Source organism: Euprymna scolopes, chromosome 43 (assembly GCF_053919585.1).
Source record: "Euprymna scolopes isolate OS-2025 chromosome 43, ASM5391958v1, whole genome shotgun sequence".
Taxonomy (NCBI): domain Eukaryota; kingdom Metazoa; phylum Mollusca; class Cephalopoda; order Sepiida; family Sepiolidae; genus Euprymna; species Euprymna scolopes.
Window position 1 is genome coordinate 48,156,100 of NC_136524.1, and position 20,913 is coordinate 48,177,012.

At 32.2% G+C, this 20,913-nt stretch overlaps 1 protein-coding gene across 1 annotated transcript in view; it reads left to right on the top strand.

Moving 5' to 3' along the window:
* The window catches only part of LOC145268325 (protein amnionless-like), a 183,693-nt gene that overhangs the window by 36,809 nt on the left and 125,971 nt on the right, over window positions 1-20,913 (top strand). The window lies entirely within an intron of this gene.

Genomic DNA, 20,913 nt, shown 5'->3' on the forward strand with positions numbered 1-20,913 from the left:
GTGAATTTTATTGTGTATTGGTGTGGCCTGATGATCGACTTTGTGATTGGACCATGATAAAACAAGGCAAGTAATTGATGTAAATCAGTTAATTGGTGTGTGTGTGTGTGTGTGTGTGTGTGTGTGTGTGTGTGTGTGTGTGTGTGTGTGTGTGTGTGTGTGTGTGTGTGTGAGAGAGAGAGAGAGAGAGAGACCATTGCATAGTATAGAAAAAGGAGCTCCAAACGTTGTCCACTGTTAACTGCCTGGTCACGTTGGTCCCCGGCGATTTACTTCTCAACATGATCTATTCTCGCTCAGCTTTGATCCCAATCTCTCTGATCTCTCTCAGGGAGCCTCTGAATTGTCAATTGTCCCAAACTGGCAACTGTCCTCAATAAATAAACCCAATAAACGCAAGACTGTCGCAAATACATTGCCACTTTTCAAACTGTCCATAAACTGACTCTAAATATATAGACTGGTATTGTCCGGTTTTTTGTCCCAATCACTGCCACATCTTGATTAACAATCCTATTTCAGCTTTCTTTTGTGTGCCTTGGCACTGCCTTGCTAGACAAAATCCTCTCCATTATCTTTAACCTTTGTTCTGTTCATCAACTTACTTCTTTTTTTTCCCCTAACACATGAAATGAGGGGGGGGGGGGAGCATCAACATTATCATAATGATGGTAATTGTTGGCATATTGGAGTCTATATAAGGAACATGTCTATATATGTCAAGGGTGTGAGTTCCATTATAGAAACGTTGATTTAATTTGAATAAAATAACATATGCATCAAGTGCGCTTGAAAACCAAATCACAACGTAATATTAGGAAAATAAACGAATATTTTCCATGACGTTTCTGAATTTTTGAGATGAGGATTGGTTATTCATATTATTATTCATCTTGAATGAGATTTTCACAACGTTTGGTCAATATAACCTCCGACCTTCTTCAGGTGTATTTTGTCAAACTCGGAAATTTGGACAGAATTTCGAGCGGAACCTTTTATTTACTTCACAGGGGTAGCGTGCTCTTGTTCCGTCAGCCATGGCTGGATAGAGGTAATTTGCAATTGTATTTTTTTGGTCGCCCACACTGAGGATTGAACCTTCAACCTTCTGGAGAATATCAATTTTTACAATTGATTTTTCCTAGTACTCTAACCACTGCACCATGGGTCCTTGCGGTCCAATCCTTAGTGTAGGCGACTGAAAAAATACATTTGCGAATTACTTAGGACTGCTATCCAGTCATGGCTGATGGAACAAGAGCATTCTACCTCCATGAAAAAAATAAAGGGTTCTGCTCGAAATTCCATCTAAATTCCCAAGTTCAACAGAAACATTCCCGAGTCCGACACGATACACCTGAAGAAGGTCGGAGGTTATGTCGACAGAAATGTTGTGAAAATAACACTCAAGATGAGAACAGTAGTCCGATGAACAATAATACAAATATTTTACTTGTTTGAAATTTATAATATAAATATATTTTAGAGCCAAACTCCATCCTCAGTATGTTGTTTTATTTCCTTTTTTTTCTCTTCTTTCTTGCCATGTTGTAAATTTGGAGAAAGAAAAGTCTGTTTGTAAAGAGTCGTGCGTTGTAAACTGTGCGTTGGTAACGCGAGATTAACGCCAAGGATGTGAGTTCCATTATAGAAACGTTAATTTAATTTGAATAGAATTAAATACGTATCAAGTGCGCTTGAAAGCCAAGTTTTAAATTCATAATATAAATATATTTTGGAGCCAAACTCTATCCTCAATGTGTTGTTTTCTTTCTTTTTTTTCTCTTCTTCTTTCTTGCTATGTTGTAAATGTTATTCAAATTAAATCAACGTTTCTATAATGAAACTCACACCTTCGACGTTAATCTTGTGTTGCCAACGCACAGTTCCAACATTTCAAAATACAATCGCTGAGATATAACGCGCGGCCCTTTACAAACAGACTTTCTCTCGGTACATTCTTATAACTTCCTTCTATCTTTTTCTTCCTGTGCCAACTGACTTTATTATTTCAGCTGTTCCACGTCAGCTGTCTCCAGAAAATTCATTTATTCTTTCAATGTGACCATCCCAACAAAGTTTCTTGTTCTGCACACATCCCTCAATACTGCCCAGATTTAATATTCCTCTGAGGTCATCAGATGTAAGAGTGTTTTTAAAACTTACATTTCGCATCAATCATATAATTTTCATACCATTTCTCTTCATGCAAGGCATGTCCTCAAGTCTTACTGGTTATTTAATATGTAATAAATTAGCGTGTAACGATACTGCTTGATAGATTTATAGCAATGTCAACTGTTTCTGTTTATAGCAATTAAACGGTTTTATAATCATTTCGAGTTGTTTTATCAATTAAGTTAAGTATTGTTGGATTAGTGGGCTGCATTTTCAATTGCTTACAGATTCAAAGTAGGTTTTAATAATTTCAGACAGTTCTCTATTCGTTGAAATTAAATAAATCTCTCGTCTCCTTCATATTAAATGCCATAACAATGAAATGTCGCCATGAAACACTTATTTACTGTAAACAAACGACTTCAAATCAAACGCAGTTGTTGGCATGGATACAGCTACACTTAGATAATTCTATGGCTATGTCCATTTCTTCTTCTTCTTCTTCTTCTTCTTCTTCTTTCTCTTTCATTTTTCTTTCATTCTTTTTTGCTTCTTCCTTTTCTTCGACTCTTCTTCTTCCTCCTCTCCTTTTTCCTCTTTGATTTCCTCTTTGATTTTCATTGTTCTTCTCCATTTTCTTCTTCTTCTTCTTCTTCTTCTTCTTCTTCTTCTTCTTCTTCTTCTTCTTCTTCTATTTTCATTCATCTTCTTTCATGCTTTCCTTCTTTCATTTTTTTCTGCTTCTTCTTCGATTCTTCGTCTTCTTTCTCCTCCTCCTTTCACTCTTTCATTTTTCTTCTTTTTCTTCTTCTTCTTCTTCTTCTCTTTTTCTTCCGTTTCTTCTTTTTCTTCTTCTTCTTCTTCTTCTTTTTCTTCTTCTTCGTCTTCTTTCCCCCTTCATTTTTCTTCTTCTGTCGTTCTTTTTCTTCATCTTCTTCTTCTCCTTCGATTCTTCTTCTTCCTCCTCTTCTTTTCACCTTTCATTCTTCATCTTGTTCTTCTTCTTTCATTCTTCTTTCATTTTTTCTGCTTCTTCCTCTTCTTCGTTTCTTCTTCCTCCTCCTCCTCTCCTTCCCCTTTCATTGTTGTTGTTGTTGTTGTTCTTTGTCTGCGACCTTTTTTAAACGTTTGGAAATTTAAACAATCTGACGAAGAAGTCACATCTAAAGAGACATGCTCATAACACGCAAACACACATATTTGGTTTCTTTAAATCTTTAGAAAATTGATCCCGAAACCATATTTATAATACATTCACACATAAACACATACACACATATATACATGCATACACACACGCACACGCACTACATAGCTTTACATATGTATTGAGCAATTTTGTAAATATTGTTTCTATAGTTCAATATATTTCAACTTTTTAAAATAATATATATATATATATATATATATATATATATATATATATATATATATATATATATATATATATATAAATTAAATTGTATTTCAATGAATTTCAAAAAACTCTCATTGAAATGAATTTCATATCAAAGAATTTTTATTATTCTAAGCAAGACAAAGAATGCTTTAGAAAGTTAATCTCCTTAACCTATAGGGTTTCGATGTCCACCATCTCATCAGAGGAGAGAAAATATTAGCAAATATTTATAAGGTATGCACCCTATTTGCTAAAGTCAGTGAGACATGGAAAGTCAAACTTTAACTTTCCATGTCTCACTGACTTTAGCAAATGAGATGGTAGACATCGAAACCCTATAGGTTAAGGAGATTAACTTTCTAAAGCATTCTTTGTCTAGCTTAGAATAATAATAATAATAATAATAATAATAATAATAATATATATATATATATATATATATATATATATATATATATATATATATATATATATATCCACATACAGTACTGTTTTGTTGTAGTAGAACTAATCAGTGCAGCTAGACTAGTATCTTTCTCCAGCCGGGACTTGAACCTACAACTATCGCATTGATAGTTGCTAGTTCTAACCACTGGCTTAATGGTGAGATACATTTACGACAGTACTCTACCCAAAAGGGGGTCTTAAAATATACAGTCATCTATGCATGTATATATAAATCTATAATAGAATCTCTAGACTCTCAGCCAATAAAAAGACTTTTGATATAACCTCCATGTTCTACAATAGCGCCCTGAGGAATTTAGGATATACGGAGAAGAAAAGATACAACCGTAAGAACCAAGAAACTCGCCATTTAACCTCATTAATTACGTATAACATTTTTTGAACTAAAAGAAATCGTCAGATTAAATGTAATGACAATAATAACGTCAATCGCACCAACCATCCATCTAACCTGCCGTTCCACTTAAGTTAACAAATTTACTGAATTTCTATTACTAACGATTACTATATTGTCCAATTGACTACTGTACACTCTTTAACCCTTATTCTTCAGTGGCCTCTGGGCCTTGATCTTTTTCTAGGGCTAGACTTTTTTTTTTACATTGGAATCACCACTTGAGGAGAAAAAAATAATATTTGGCTTAACCACCTTTCAGTTCTAATGTAAAAACTGATATAATAAAAACTCTACCATGATATCATATGTTGCAATGCCTAATTTAGCCCAGACAATTACAGCATCTAATAACAAGAAAATTAAAGATGTCAAAGCTTTTTCCTTTATCCGAGAAAATCAAATGTAATTGCTAAAAAAAAACGTGTGACTGCCCTCTTGACAATAACTGTATACATAAGGATGTGATTTATTTCTATACTGTAAACTTACTCCAAATCAACACTACTAATTTTTCCCAACTATCAATCCCCCGACAATCAAATAGCAATCAACTTGAACATCCCTCTCTACTAATAAACTTTCTAAATAATAACACTAACAATATAAATAGTGATTGTTCTTACAATACAATTCCCATGATAGTAATATTGACAACCATATCCCAATAATTCATCCAATTCTTACCCTGACCATAATAATTATAGAATACACAACACCAGCAACAGTAACCAGATTGCACCCAAAACATACACATATATTGGATCCACTTCCACTTTGATAAACCTGAGAATTTCTAACCACATATCATCATTTAATAATATAAACCCAAATAGTAACTAGGGACCTCTTTAACTACTCGTATAAAACAACTTAAATCTAAGAACATTCGTTTCTCAATTAATTGGGATATTATCTGTAACTCTAAATCATATACCCTTGGCTCCAAATTTTGTTACCTCTGCTTATCTGAGGCAGTTAGGTTAATAACTTCTCCTTATTGCAAGAATGTAATCAATACTAAAAGTGAGCTGATTTCCCAATGCAAACATGAGCAAAATACATGTATTGCAATTTTGAAATCACTTAGCCTCCACTGAAACGTTAACTGCCTGATAAATCGTTGTTTTTTTTAATCAGGTCTTTAAATAGGTTATATATAATTATTACATTAATACACCATTTTTGACTCTCCCAAATGGCTTTATGATTTTAATTTTCTTACTCCCTACAACTCTTAATAACATAGTATTCATATTATTAAATCATAGATTATACGAGCTAGTCATTAACATCGTTGTCATTATCATTATCGTTATTTTTACTAGAGCTAGTAGTTGTATTAATGTGAATGTTACTATTATATGTATGTCTCATTATTAGTATTTTTATTATTAATTTTATTTTATCTTTTTTTCATCAATTATTACTATTTTAATTATTCTTTTTATTAAAATCTATATTAAAATTATATTTTTTATTATTTTTACCATTATAATGCTTATAAGTACCACACACACACACACACACACACACACACACACACATATAGCATGTCAGAAGGCGATTAAAAAATCAAATAAAGTTCTCGATCGCGGATGTGAGAGCTGAAGATACACACACACACACACACACACACACACACACACACACACACACACACACACACACACACACACACACACCCTACATTACCATTCCTGCCAGCCTTCCCTTCCTTCCATAAGCATAAATTTTCTTTCTCATATATATATATATATATATATATATATATATATATATATATATATATATATATGAGAGCAAACAGTTAATAAAACATGTTTAAAAAACACTTTGAAAAAGAGTTAAAAACATATTTTAACCTTTCAGATAGATATATAATTTTTCTTTAACTTTATCGTTTTTTCTACATACTTTCTTAATAATTTATAACTTAATAATCCTTTATTTTAATTCTTTATTTCTTCTTTGCTTGGCCGGGTTTTTTATCTGCAATTTCTCTTTATGTCTTTAAATATTCCTATCTATCTAATATATCAATCTACCTACACATTCATATCTTGTATGTATATTTACTTATATTTTACTATATGCATTTACTTACATACTTACTTGCTTTATCCGGAATTTGCAGATACCGGCCATCCTCTCTCCCTAAAAAATATTTTATTTTTTTATTTTATATTTTATATTTTATTTTTTTTTTATTTATTATATTATTTTTTAAAATGTATTTATTAATTTATTTATTTTTTCCATTTAGTGTCTTTTAATAACTTTTGCTGACATTTTCTTAAGTATTAACCTGTACATTTCAGTTGACCTATTTTTTGCCCTATATTTTTCGCGCCTTTTAAGATCATTTTGTCTGGGTCATTTTGACATTTGCTTTTCTATTTTCTATTAAATTCTATCATCATTTAATTAATTTTTTTTTCTTCTTCCCTGATCTTTCTTATTACGGCAGCCGTGTGAAAAGCATATCTTATTTTTCTTTTATTAATATTATTGGAATTTTTCCCCTTTTCCTTGTACATATTTGTTAATTATTCCATTGATTTCGGCCTTTTGGATAATTTTAGACCATCTTCCAATTACGGGATTTCCTTTGATTTTACTTGTGCAAATGGAAATTCAGTTAACTTTCTTGGAGTTATATTTTTGGATTTTACCGTCATTGGATTATTTACCTTTCACCAGACTATCCATTCACGTGTAATCACCTTTTTCTTCAACATATTCCCTCTGTTTCGCTTTTTATTATCAAGTAAGATCTTTGACTTACTTGTAGTTTCATCAAATATACAAAATCCGATCCCGGATTTTGCTAATGCTAATTTTGCTCTGATGAGAAGGAAAGTATTTCTTCGAAACTCCGCGGATTAAGGACTATCCAATTATCAAGTGTTTCCTTTTCAGATTAAATATGTTTTTAACTCTTTTTCAAAGTGTTTTTTAACATGTTTTATTAACTGTTTGCTCTTTATATATATATATATATATATATATATATATATATATATATATATATATATATATATATATATATATATATAACTCCAATATGTTTTTAACTCTTTTTCAAAGTGTTTTTTTTAACATGTTTTATTAACAGTTCGCTTTTATTATAAGCTCTATTTGGTTTTATTGAGCTTTTACATCTGGTTGAGATTACTTTATAAATATTCATTCTTTAATATTTATAATTAATTGATTTTACCATCTTGGATGATTTTGGTAAATTTAATTGTAATTTTTATTTCATATATATATATATGTATATATATATATGTATATATATATATATATATTCATATATATATATATATATTCATATATATATATATATATGAATATATATGAATATATATATATATATGAATATATATGAATATATATATATACTAGCAACGATAGGTTATATATATATTTGCATTTATAAAGAGATTTTTTTATGTGAGGAATAAAAAATAAAACTTAAGCCTTCTGAGCGTGACTGAAATCAACAAATAAAATTCTTATTTTTTTCGTGTGAGAGTCGAAATATGAGCGATATTGAAAATAAAATATTTAGCTACACTGGCAACACTTACCCCTCTCCCCCCCCCCCACACACACACCATTTACATAAGCTGTGCAGCCGATGTACTAATTCTAATTGAGGAAATTCAAATTCACTTCCAAAAGAACTCGATTAACGGTCGAATCTAACGTGAATAAAAAAAAAATTCCCTTTCTTGACATTCTCATTAGTATCTCTGTTAATACATTTACCATGTGTCGTTACAAAATAACTTACTAGCCTAAATTTTTGCTTTCTGAATTTTTTAGAATGAGTGCCCTCACCGCTATAAAATAGCTACGTAAAAAAAAAAAAAACTTATTAACCGCGCCAAATTAATCTGCTCCAATAAAAAAATCACTACTCTTCGAACAAAAAAAAAAATATCAAACATGTATCAATATAACAAAAATCTCTAAATATGGCATAATCACGTTTGACACCGAAGTTAAGCAACAATTAGCCTGGCCATTACCAGATGGATGACCATTTGGAACTTCCAGGTACTGTATGTGCTCTCCGCTTATCTCGGATCTTGTTTCCAGTCGTCCTGGACTTCTTCTTGCCACTGGACTCAAGCAGTCCCGATTCAGGAGAGGTGTGGTTGAGGATTACACAACCCTCGCCTCCTAATAACATGCGCAGCTGTCCCTATAAGGGGTATCCTTTGTCTTTCAATACTGAACGGAGGCATCGAATCATATCATATGCCAACAAATAAAATCTATGCTACAGAACTTTAAAAAATACAACTACCCCATAGTAATAGCCACAGGATCACAGCTCTAACTACATTAACATGTTTGCTACAATCAAATGCACCTCAACTTTAAATTAGAAGAAAAGGCTATAAGAAATGTCATACACAGATATGTATCCCCAATTGACAACAATAATAAAATTAGACTTATCATCTACCATAAAGAATTTAAGACACAAAACTTAGTAGTAAAAAAACAATGCTTCCACAAACCTCAAACCGCTTGAAAAAAATAAAAAATAAAACGTCATCTAGAGGTTTAAATGCTGCATGGGAGAGTATAACTCCTAAAATAATCTTAAAACCAATAGATATGTTGGTTACACAACCACAACTGTATCCCACTGATTAACTATGCATAATGTCGTCTCTAGCGCAATCTTTCAACATCTCCAAAAAGAACATAATTGTTCCCCCTTCTCCGAAGTCAAACAAATCTTAGCCCAAAACACAGATTATACACCATGAAACAAATGTAAAAAAATGAAAATACTAGAATATATATGTATATATTGAGAATACTAGAATATATATGTATATATTGAAAATACTAGAATATATATGTATATATTGAAAATACTAGAATATATATGTATATATTGAGAATACTAGAATATATATGTATATATTGAAAATACTAGAATATATATGTATATATTGAAAATACTAGAATATATATGTATATATTGAGAATACTAGAATATATATGTATATATATATATATATATATATATATATGTATACTGAAAATATATATATATAATATAGTATAGTACATATACTATATATATACTATATAGCATAGATGCATAAATATACTATAAGCATAGATACTATATAGCATAGATGCATATATGCATAAACTATATATATACTATATAGCATATAGCATATATGCATATACTATATATATACTATATAGCATAGATGCATAAATATACTATAAGCATAAAGATACTATATAGCATAGATGCATATATGCATAAATATACTGTATATATACAGTATATTTATGCATATATATATATATACAGCATATATATATAATGTATATATATGTATATATATATACAGTGTATATATATACTAGAATGTATATGTATATATATATATATATATATATATATATATATATATATATGTATAAGTAAATGCTTAAACCTACAATCAACACAGTAAGTGTAAATACAAGCAAAAACATTTTAAAATGCTTATCGTAACATCCCATCCACCCATCTCCCCACAAGAACCCAGTTAGTCATCTCAGCAACTGGCCCGACCATGGCCTCTCACTGGATCTAGCAGCAATTACTACTACTAAAAGCTTTTCACTTTTCATCTTACTTACTACCGCCGATGTTAGAACTGGTAAAAATGTTACAAGTAATACTTATAGGGTTTGTATCAACAATTTCGACTCCAACACAAAAATGATAATCAGGAGAATGGAAAATATAAAAACAGTTGAATTAAGTCGGTCAATTTAGCTCATGCATAAATCATCGTATAGCGATTAGATCACTGTCTGACAGACGTAAAGGACATTTAAAATTAAAATGTTTAAATTCAACGTTATTTCACGTGATTAATGGTAGCCGAATGGATACGGTCTTTGCTAATCGAGCTAGAGATGGCTCGTATTGCCGGGTTCGAATGTCGACTGGTGTTAATCGTGACACCCTGCATTGAAGATTACCGAAAGGATGAAACACTAGTGTCTGCAGGTATTTAATTATTATAGTAAAAAAAATAAGTATATATATATATATATATATATATATATATATATATATATATATATATATATATATATATATATATAAACCTTTCTTGGAGTTATATATATATATATATATATATATATATATATATATATACAGTGATGATCATATTTATTGGCACGGTAAAATAAAAGTTAAATTTTGTCTAATAAATTCTAAAAAAGGGATTAAATTAAAGAAAATAACAAAGTATATTATGTATTTTTAACTGGCCTTTCCGATGCAGCAATCGGATTTTAGAAAAAATAAATAACAAAGGAACAACAAACATAATTGCAAAAAACCCTTGTTCAAAATTATTGGCACGGCTTTGTTTTTCTTTTAGTATCAGTATAATATCAATCAATTTCCGGTTTACGTGCTTTCTGAACTTTTTTATAGCCATATTATGTGTGTTTAACGTTAATTCAGTGAATAATCTTTTTCAGATAATTTTTAGATAGCGATTTATTTAAACTATTATAAGTGACTAAATTATAATTTTCAATCGCCATGGTTAAAGCTAAGGAACACAGCGAAGACGTCAGGAAGCTTGTTGTAGCATGCCATACCAATGGGGAGGGCTATGATAAGATTTCAAAGAAGCTAAACCTTCCCAAATCCACTGTTAGAGCCATAATAAACAAGTTCAAATCGCAAGGCCACGTTATGAGTTTAGAGGGTAGAGGGAGAAAAAGGATTCTTTCCCCAAGAGATGAACGGAAAATTGTTCGACAAGTAAAACAAAACCCAAGGATCTCTGTTGGGGAGATTGTTGATGAACAGAGCACCTCTGGAGTGAATGTATCTCGACATACAGTTGGTAGAGTTTTGAAGAGAGCTGGTTTAAAAGCATGTCGTCCGAGAAAGACTCCCTTATTGAAGCCTATGCACCTGAAAGCAAGGCTAGCCTTTGCAAAACGTCATATTGATAAAGATGTTGCATTCTGGAAACGTGTTCTATGGACTGACGAAACGAAAATAGAGTTATTTGGCCATAATAAAGTGTCTTATATTTACAGAAAATCTGGCGAAACTTTCCTGCCTAAGAACACCATACCCACAGTGAAGCACGGTGGAGGCAGTTTGATGTTTTGGGGATCCTTTGCTGCCTCTGGACCAGGGCGACTTGTTAAGGTCACAGGTAGCATAAAAAAGGAAGATTATGTTAAAATATTGGATGAAAACCTGAAAGACTCTGCTAAAGAGCTCTCACTTGGTCGTCGTTGGTGGTTCATGCAAGATAATGACCCAAAGCATTCGGCTAAACTGACTAAGAAATGGCTTGAGGACAATCATATTAATGTTTTGGAGTGGCCATCACAAAGCCCAGACCTTAATCCAATTGAAAATTTATGGAGAACATTAAAATTGAGGGTAATGCAAAGGAAGCCTAAGAATCTTATTCAATTGGAGGATTATTGTCAGGAAGAGTGGGCTAAAATTACTACTGAAGAGTGCAACAACTTGGTTGTAAACTATGAAAAGCGACTGAGGAAGGTAATCAAGGCCAAAGGCTATACAATTGATTATTAAATAAATCGTGCCAATAATTTTGAACAAGGGTTTTTTGCAATTATGTTTGTTGTTCCTTTGTTATTTATTTTTTCTAAAATCCGATTGCTGCATCGGAAAGGCCAGTTAAAAATACATAATATACTTTGTTATTTTCTTTAATTTAATCCCTTTTTTAGAATTTATTAGACAAAATTTAACTTTTATTTTACCGTGCCAATAAATATGATCATCACTGTATATATATATATATATATATATATAGCCTTTGCAAAACGTCATATTGATAAAGATGTTGCATTCTGGAAACGTGTTCTATGGACTGACGAAACGAAAATAGAGTTATTTATATATATATATATATATATATATATATATATATATATATATATATATATATATATATATAAAAACTTCCTTATAAGGAGTTATATTTTTGGATTATACCGTCATTGAATTATTTACCTTTCACCAGACTATCCATTCACATGTAATCACCGTTTTCTTCACCATATACCCACTGCTCCACTTTTTGTTATCAGGTAAGATCTTTGACTTACTTGTTGTTTCATCGAATACTATTGTATGCAAAATCCGATCCCGCATTTTGCTAATTCCTACCCTCTGATGAGAAGGAAAGTATTTCTTCGAAACTCCGCGAATTAAGGACTATCCACTTATCAAGTGTTTCCTTTTCAGATTAAATATGTTTTTAACTCTTTTTCAAAGTGTTTTTAACATGTTTATTAACTGTTTGCTCATATATATATATATATATATATATATATATATATATATATATATTATTATTATTATTATTATTATTATTATTACAAATACAAAAAATAATAACAAGATATTTATGAAATATAAATGAACATTGAAACACGTAAACCCGGAAAATGTACAATAGACGAAGGAACAGAGTATGAAAGTAACGAAGACATGGCGTACTTTAAAATATAAATTTTATTACAAAAATATAAACTATGGTATGGAGGGGATGAGATTAAATAAAAATTTTAAAAATTACGAGGGTGTGGAAGGGGTATCTTGACCTATTATCTGAAAATGCTAACGAGAAATATATCGATACAAAAAAAATACATCACTCCAAACAAAACAATGGCAAAATTAACTCATTGACTTAATATACGAGAGAGAGAGAAGTATATAGAGAGACGACCTACAGTTTTTATTTTTATTTTCTCTTTTTTTTTTGTTTCAAGCAAGTAAATGTTTTCAATATCCGTCCCTTCGTTAGTCTATAATTCGAATATATGTTTGTAACGTTCGCCATTTCACTGTTGATATGGATTTTATTTTTCTACGTGGGCTCCTACTTTTCTTGTGTTCCAGATGCTTTCCTTTCATTTCGTTTCGGACGGATTAAAACACATATTCGTAAAGTTCGCCGTTTGTCGCTACTGACGTCACCTCCTTTCGCTGCTGATACGGAGAGTCTCCCAGGCATTATCTCTTTTCTCTCATTGTTGATGGGGTCGACATCAGTTCATTCTCTGTCGTTTGGTGGAAATTTTTCCACACTCGCTTGGCATGACGGCTCAACGAAATGTTCCCCGTTCGGCCGGTCGACTGAATGTTCTATACCAAAATGTCTCTTTCCATCTTTCTCTCCCTCTGTCTTCTTAATACTCTTCTTACCCTCCCCTTTTTTCTTGGTTAGATTAATAACTAGCAGGGGTCAGAAAGCGTGTCGCTGACCGGGTCACCTGCCAACTCGCTAGCTTATTCACCCACTGAATGTCTTCTTTCTTCTATACTCTCTTTCTCTCTTTATAGGTTTAACGCCTCTCTTTCTCTTTCTTCTATACTTTCTCTTTTTCTTCCATGTTCATTTTGCCTTGGTGAAAAAAATAAAAGAACAACAAAAAAAACGATACATTTTTCGTCAGCCTAAAATTAAATATTTAAATTTTCATTTAAATACTTAATCCAATTTATATTAATTATTAAAATTGTCGTAAATAATTTTACCAAAAATTCTTCATAAGTTTTGGTTTCGGTTTTGATTATAACTGATGGCATTCCAGTAATCTGAGTTTTTTTTTTATAAATAATTTTGTCAAGAATTCTTTATAAGTGTTGGTTTCAGTTTCGATTATGACTGAAGGAACTCAAGTTATTCATATATATATATATATATATATATATATATATATATATATATATATATATATATAGAGAGAGAGAGAGAGAGAGAGAGAGAGAGAGAGAGAGAGATCTATATATATATATATATAGTAAGTAGTAAGTTATAAAATATATATGGCAATTAAGCTACACAGAATATTCCGTGTTTCATCCACGCTAGGATTCATCAGGCTTATGCAAGGATTTTGTGGTTTACTGAGTTTTTAGTTAGCTAATCAACTTTCTAGTTTCTACCACACCCAGATATAGGCGTATATATATATATATATATATATATATATATATATAAATTTTTTTATTTCAGTCTCAATTCAGGCTAATGAACCCAAGTCAGATGGATATATTTTTTCTATTTTTGAAATCACTTTATAATATATAAAAATCGATAGAACATTTACTCTATAATAATATATATCAAATTTGTAAGAATTAAAATATCATATTGAAGCATATTTTATGGCCTACCGAGGCCGGGCGATCCCTGCTAGCTTAGATAAATACTTTTGCAGTTTTAACAAAAAAACTACAATAATATCAGCTCGTCTCCATTTACACTGAACATCTACAGAATGCCAACATCAATAGATTACATATGAATGAGTCCCCTGTGGAATTTTCACAGGTCCCGCTAGTTAAATATAATTTACATGCATAAAAGGTATACCTATGGACATGCATGTTTCTAGCTTTTAGCCGTCGTCAGCATAGGTTAGGACTGAACTCATGACACTAGTGTATTGATTATTTCAAAACTGTTGATCCAGGAAAAGATGTCACATCTTTTCTCTATTTAATTAATAGATATAAATATTGATTATTTCAAAACTGTCCATGCAGGAAAAGATGTCACATCTTTTCTCTATTTAATTAATAGATATAAATATTGATTATTTCAAAACTGTTGGTGCAGGAAATGATGTCACATCTTTTCTCTATTTAATTAATAGATATAAATATTGATTATTTCAAAACTGTTCATGCAGGAAAAGATGTCACATCTTTTCTCTATTTAATTAATAGATATAAATATTGATTATTTCAAAACTGTTGGTGCAGGAAATGATGTCACATCTTTTCTCTATTTAATTAATAGATATAAATATTGATTATTTCAAAACTGTTCATGCAGGAAAAGATGTCACATCTTTTCTCTATTTAATTAATAGATATAAATATTGATTATTTCAAAACTGTTCATGCAGGAAAAGATGTCACATCTTTTCTCTATTTAATTAATAGTTATGAATATTGATTATTTCAAAACTGTTCATGCAGGAAAAGATATCACATCTTTTCCCTATTTAATTAATAGTTATGAATATTGATTATTTCAAAACTGTTCATGCAGGAAAAGATGTCACATCTTTTCTCTATTTAATTAATAGATATAAATATTGATTATTTCAAAACTGTTGGTGCAGGAAATGATGTCACATCTTTTCCCTATTTAATTAATAGTTATGAATATTGATTATTTCAAAACTGTTCATGCAGGAAAAGATGTCACATCTTTTCTCTATTTAATTAATAGATATGAATATTGATTATTTCAAAACTGTTCATGCAGGAAAAGATATCACATCTTTTCCCTATTTAATTAATAGTTATGAATATTGATTATTTCAAAACTGTTCATGCAGGAAAAGATGTCACATCTTTTCTCTATTTAATTAATAGATATGAATATTGATTTTTTTTTTTTTTTTTTTTTTTTTTTTTACAGAGGCATCACCACATTATCAAGGCCCAGAGGCCACTCAAGGATAAGGGTTAAAGAGTGTACAGTAGAAGTTGGTCAATATAGTAATCATTAGTAATGAAAATTTGGTAAATTTAATAACTTATATGGAACGGCTCATCAAGAACTTATTTACTTTAGACTTGAACAAAACCATATTGTAGTCAGCCGGAAAGCAGGAAAACGGAAGACAATTCCACAGGCGTGCAGTTCTAAGAAAGAAGCTTTGTTCATGGAATCTACGTTTAGGTTTGGGCACAGATAAAGAGTGGGGGAAATTATTGATAGTGTTTACAGCTAGACGAGTGTTTCTTGTGAAAGTTTGGCGAGGGGGGACCATAGATTGAAGCTCAGTTGAACACTTTCCATGAAAATAACGATACATCAGAGACAAACTCGCAACATCTCTTCTGTGAGATAGAGGTTGCAAGGAGGAGAAAAGGACATCTCCTACGAGGCTACGAAGTCTATTTTGAACTCTATCAAGGCAGGACAAGTTCTTTCTAGCAGCTCCTGCCCAGATGTGGCAACAGTATTCCATCCTTGGACGTACCTGGCTCTTATATAGATAGAGAATAGCATCAGCAGTGAGATATCTACTGGATCGATAGAAAGATCCCACCATTTTTCCAGCGGCCTTGGCAACAGATTTGATATACGTGTTCCATTTAAGATCAGGAGTAATGGTCAAGCCCAGAAGCTTGTCAAAACTTGAGGCCTCCTGAAGACGAGAGCCATTCATTTCAATTGATGACAAATGTGGATTAGAATGTTGATGATGTAAAGAGAGAAGCTTGGTTTTAGATGCATTAAAAGTAACCAGCCACTCCTTTCCCCATTGTACTACGTGCTCAAGATCAGAGGAGAGAGAATTGGAGAGAACTTGCTCGTTTACTGTCTTAGATGTGGTACCATAAATGGTAGTGTCGTCAGCATAAATGTCTACAAATGATGTAAGGATATGATTTGGAAGATCATTAATGTAGATCAGGAAAAGAGTTGGGCCCAGGATGGATCCCTGAGGGACACCGGCATTAATATTGTGAGCTTCTGATTTTTGCCCCTCAACTACTACTCTTATGAATCTATCAGAAAGAAATGATTTAATAATTGAGAAGACTTTTCCAGCTATACCATAGCTAGCGATCTTATGAAGTAAACCTTTATGCCATACCCTATCAAAGGCTTTAGATATGTCAAGAGCAATTGCCCTAGAAAGATTGCCACCGTCGAGAGATTTGCTAATCCTATGCGATATAACTGTAAGGACATCTGCTGTAGATCTAGCAGAACGGAAACCATATTGAGTGTCACTAAGAAGGTTATTTTTGTTGAGATGTTTGATTACTTCTGTATTTAATACAGATTCTAGCAACTTACTCATGACGCACAGGAGACTTATTGGCCTGTACTGAGAGGGGGATGAGCGATCACCTGAATTCTTAAATACAGGGCATACTGATGAGATTTTCCAGGGAGATGGGAAACTATTCTCCTTAAGACAACGTTTAAACAGTTTTGTAAGTATGGGCGCTAGTTCAGGTTGAAGTTTTTTGAGTACTATGATTGGAATACCATCAGGGCCAGTTGCTTTACTGGAATCAAGGTTTTTGATTAGTTTGGCAACATCACGTACAGATATACGTATATCACATAGCGTGTTTTCTGATACAAGAGGAAATATTGGGGGTTGGCGGTCTTGGTCGCAAAGGGTAGAATTAGCTGCAAAGTTCTTGACAAAGAGTTTGGCTTTGTCTGATGCTGACGAGATTACCTCAGATCCATTGATAATAGTTGGGATGGAGCACACGCTTCTGTTCAGGATTCTGTTTGCTATTTGCCAAAACTGGTGGGAACCAAGCCGCTGCTCAGCCACTTTGGACTTAACAGATTGAGCATACAACTTTCTTGCGTTCCTTATTACTTTCTTACAATGGTTGCTGGCAGTCCTGAAAACGGCTTTAGTTTCCATACATCTATTACGTTTGAAGCAGTGGAAAAAGTGATTTCTGTGCGCAATGGCAGCAGCACATTCTGGAGAGAACCATGGCTGGCTGTTAGGTTTTTGCTGAAACTTTTTAGAGGGTATGAAATGGTCAATACCTACAATTAACCATTCAGTTAGGTCTAATACTATAGAGGACACATCCTTTTTAAACATGGAATGCAGAGGTAGATCAGATATAAATGTACGGAAGCTATCCCAGTCAGCCTTAGTGTATCGATATACTGTACGATGAAGAGGTACGTCTGGGGACTTATTACATTTCATTTTTATCTTAATTGATACAACAGAGTGGTCGGAAGATCCAAGAGGCGACAGAACAGAAACTGAACATAGTTCAGGGCAAGTTGTGAGAAAAAGGTCTAGTAGGCTCGCATACTGGCCGTCATTATCGGGCACACGGGTAGGTTCCTGAACAATCTGAGTGAGGTCATAGGCAATGGAGAAATCATGACAGAACCTCCCCTCATCATCGGTCTTGTTTGAGTGGGTCAACCATTCGACGTTGTGAACATTGAAGTCTCCACATACGTGAATGTTAGCTGCAGGATAAGTAGAAAGGACTTGGTCAATTTTCTCAGATATGCTTTGAAAGATAGTAACTCCGCTGTTGTGGGGGCGATAGAGAGTAAATATAAATGCAGTAGTGTGAGCTAAAGCAACCCGGAAGCACATATAAGGTAAGTTAGGATCTTCCCTGGAGATGTCCCTCCCACATGGAAAGCTATCTTTAATATAGGCACATATTCCATGCCCATGGCGATCTTGGGGGTCAGATTTAGAAGTTAAGTTAGAGTATCCTGTAATTGCAAACTCATCAAGGGAAATAGCCTGTCCAATGCCAGTTTCACTTAAAAATAAAAGGTCTGGTTTAGTCTCCTGTAATTGGGTTTCAACCTCTGGAAGGTTAGAACGTAGACCCCTGATGTTGGAGAAGGAGACATGGTAGTAGGGGTCTACGTTGGAAGTTGGAGAACCGGGTTTAATCGTGTATTTTTTCTTGAAACTTGTCATGATGAAATTTTGGAATTTGTGGACTAGGTCGACAGATTTACTTAGAGCAGGACAGAGAGGGGAAACTAAGAGAGAAAAAGAAATGAAGAATTTTTTTTTTTTTTTGTACCACATGATAAGGTAAAGCCGTAACAATTACCCACGAGTATGGCATCGAGAGGCCCCACCAGAAGCTACTGCATGGTCCAGATTCCATTCACCAAATGGCAATACAGCAGCCCCAGTACTTTGCACCTGCTGATAGGACAGCCTCCTTAGTGGTTAATCCAAGGTTCGGGTCCCTGACTATCAGGCGGATAACGTCAGCCCAGACAAAACGTTTACCTCCAGCACCCTTACTAGTGACATGGCTACAAGGATAGACATAGAAACAGAAAATTTCCACCAACTCTGCCAACTGTTCGCGCAAAAATACTGCCAACCTAGAAAACAGCTTTTTCTTCTCCCTTTGTCAGAAAAATCACTCATTTAAAAATGAGGACTGAGGGACAAATAAGAAGAAGCGAGAGTAACAGGAGCTGCCGATAACGCATCCACAATGCGTTTTCTACTCTCCATTAAAAAAAAAAAAAAAAAAAAAAAAAAAATCAAAATAAAATAAAATAAAAAAATAACTATTAAGTATTGTACTTAATAAAAGTCCAACGGACCTGTTTAAGGGAAAGTATGGTGATAGATTCCCCTCCCACGAACTAAAAATGAGTACAATTAGGTAATCTATTTTTGCAATCAACTCGGTAGATAAATAAACATTTATGGACGAGAAAAAAAAAAAAAAAAAAAAAAAAAAAAAATTAAAGCTAGCATTTAATACAACAGAAATACATAAATTAAATACTGAAATAAAATGTAGTTATTAATATTTGAATCTTAAAATAAAAAGTGCGAATTAATAGAGAAAATCACTTATCATAACAACGCATTCCGTCTCCAAACTAGTGAAGAATTTAACTTTTAATAGCGTTCAGAAGATTTTTTTTTTTAAATTAACCGTTAAGAGAAAGCGTGATTTTATTCTGAACTTTAACTAATCACGTTTTAAGCAACTTATGATATAAAACAAAATCGGATGGGGGGGGGGGGGTTCTTCCGAAGTTAGTTGGTGACGATTATAAGTAATTGCGAGATAAGATGGGAGCCAGAAATTAGGGGTGGGGGACTGAAAATGATAATATAATGGATTGATTATACAATATTTAAGATCAACTTGGTAGATAAACATTTATGGACGAGAAAAAAAAAAAAAAAAAAAAAAAAAAATTAAAGCTAGCATTTAATACAACAGAAATACATAAATTAAATACTGAAATAAAATGTAGTTATTAATATTTGAATCTTAAAATAAAAAGTGCGAATTAATAGAGAAAATCACTTATCACAACAACGCATTCCGTCTCCAAACTAGTGAAGAATTTAACTTTTAATAGCGTTCAGAAGATTTTTTTTTTTAAATTAACCGTTAAGAGAAAGCGTGATTTTATTCTGAACTTTAACTAATCACGTTTTAAGCAACTTATGATATAAAACAAAATCGGATGGGGGGGGGGGGTTCTTCCGAAGTTAGTTGGTGACGATTATAAGTAATTGCGAGATAAGATGGGAGCCAGAAATTAGGGGTGGGGGACTGAAAATGATAATATAATGGATTGATTATACAATATTTAAGATCAACTTGGTAGATAAACATTTATGGACGAGAAAAAAAAAAAAAAAAAAAAAAAAAAAAAATTAAAGCTAGCATTTAATACAACAGAAATACATAAATTAAATACTGAAATAAAATGTAGTTATTAATATTTGAATCTTAAAATAAAAAGTGCGAATTAATAGAGAAAATCACTTATCACAACAACGCATTCCGTCTCCAAACTAGTGAAGAATTTAACTTTTAATAGCGTTCAGAAGATTTTTTTTTTTAAATTAACCGTTAAGAGAAAGCGTGATTTTATTCTGAACTTTAACTAATCACGTTTTAAGCAACTTATGATATAAAACAAAATCG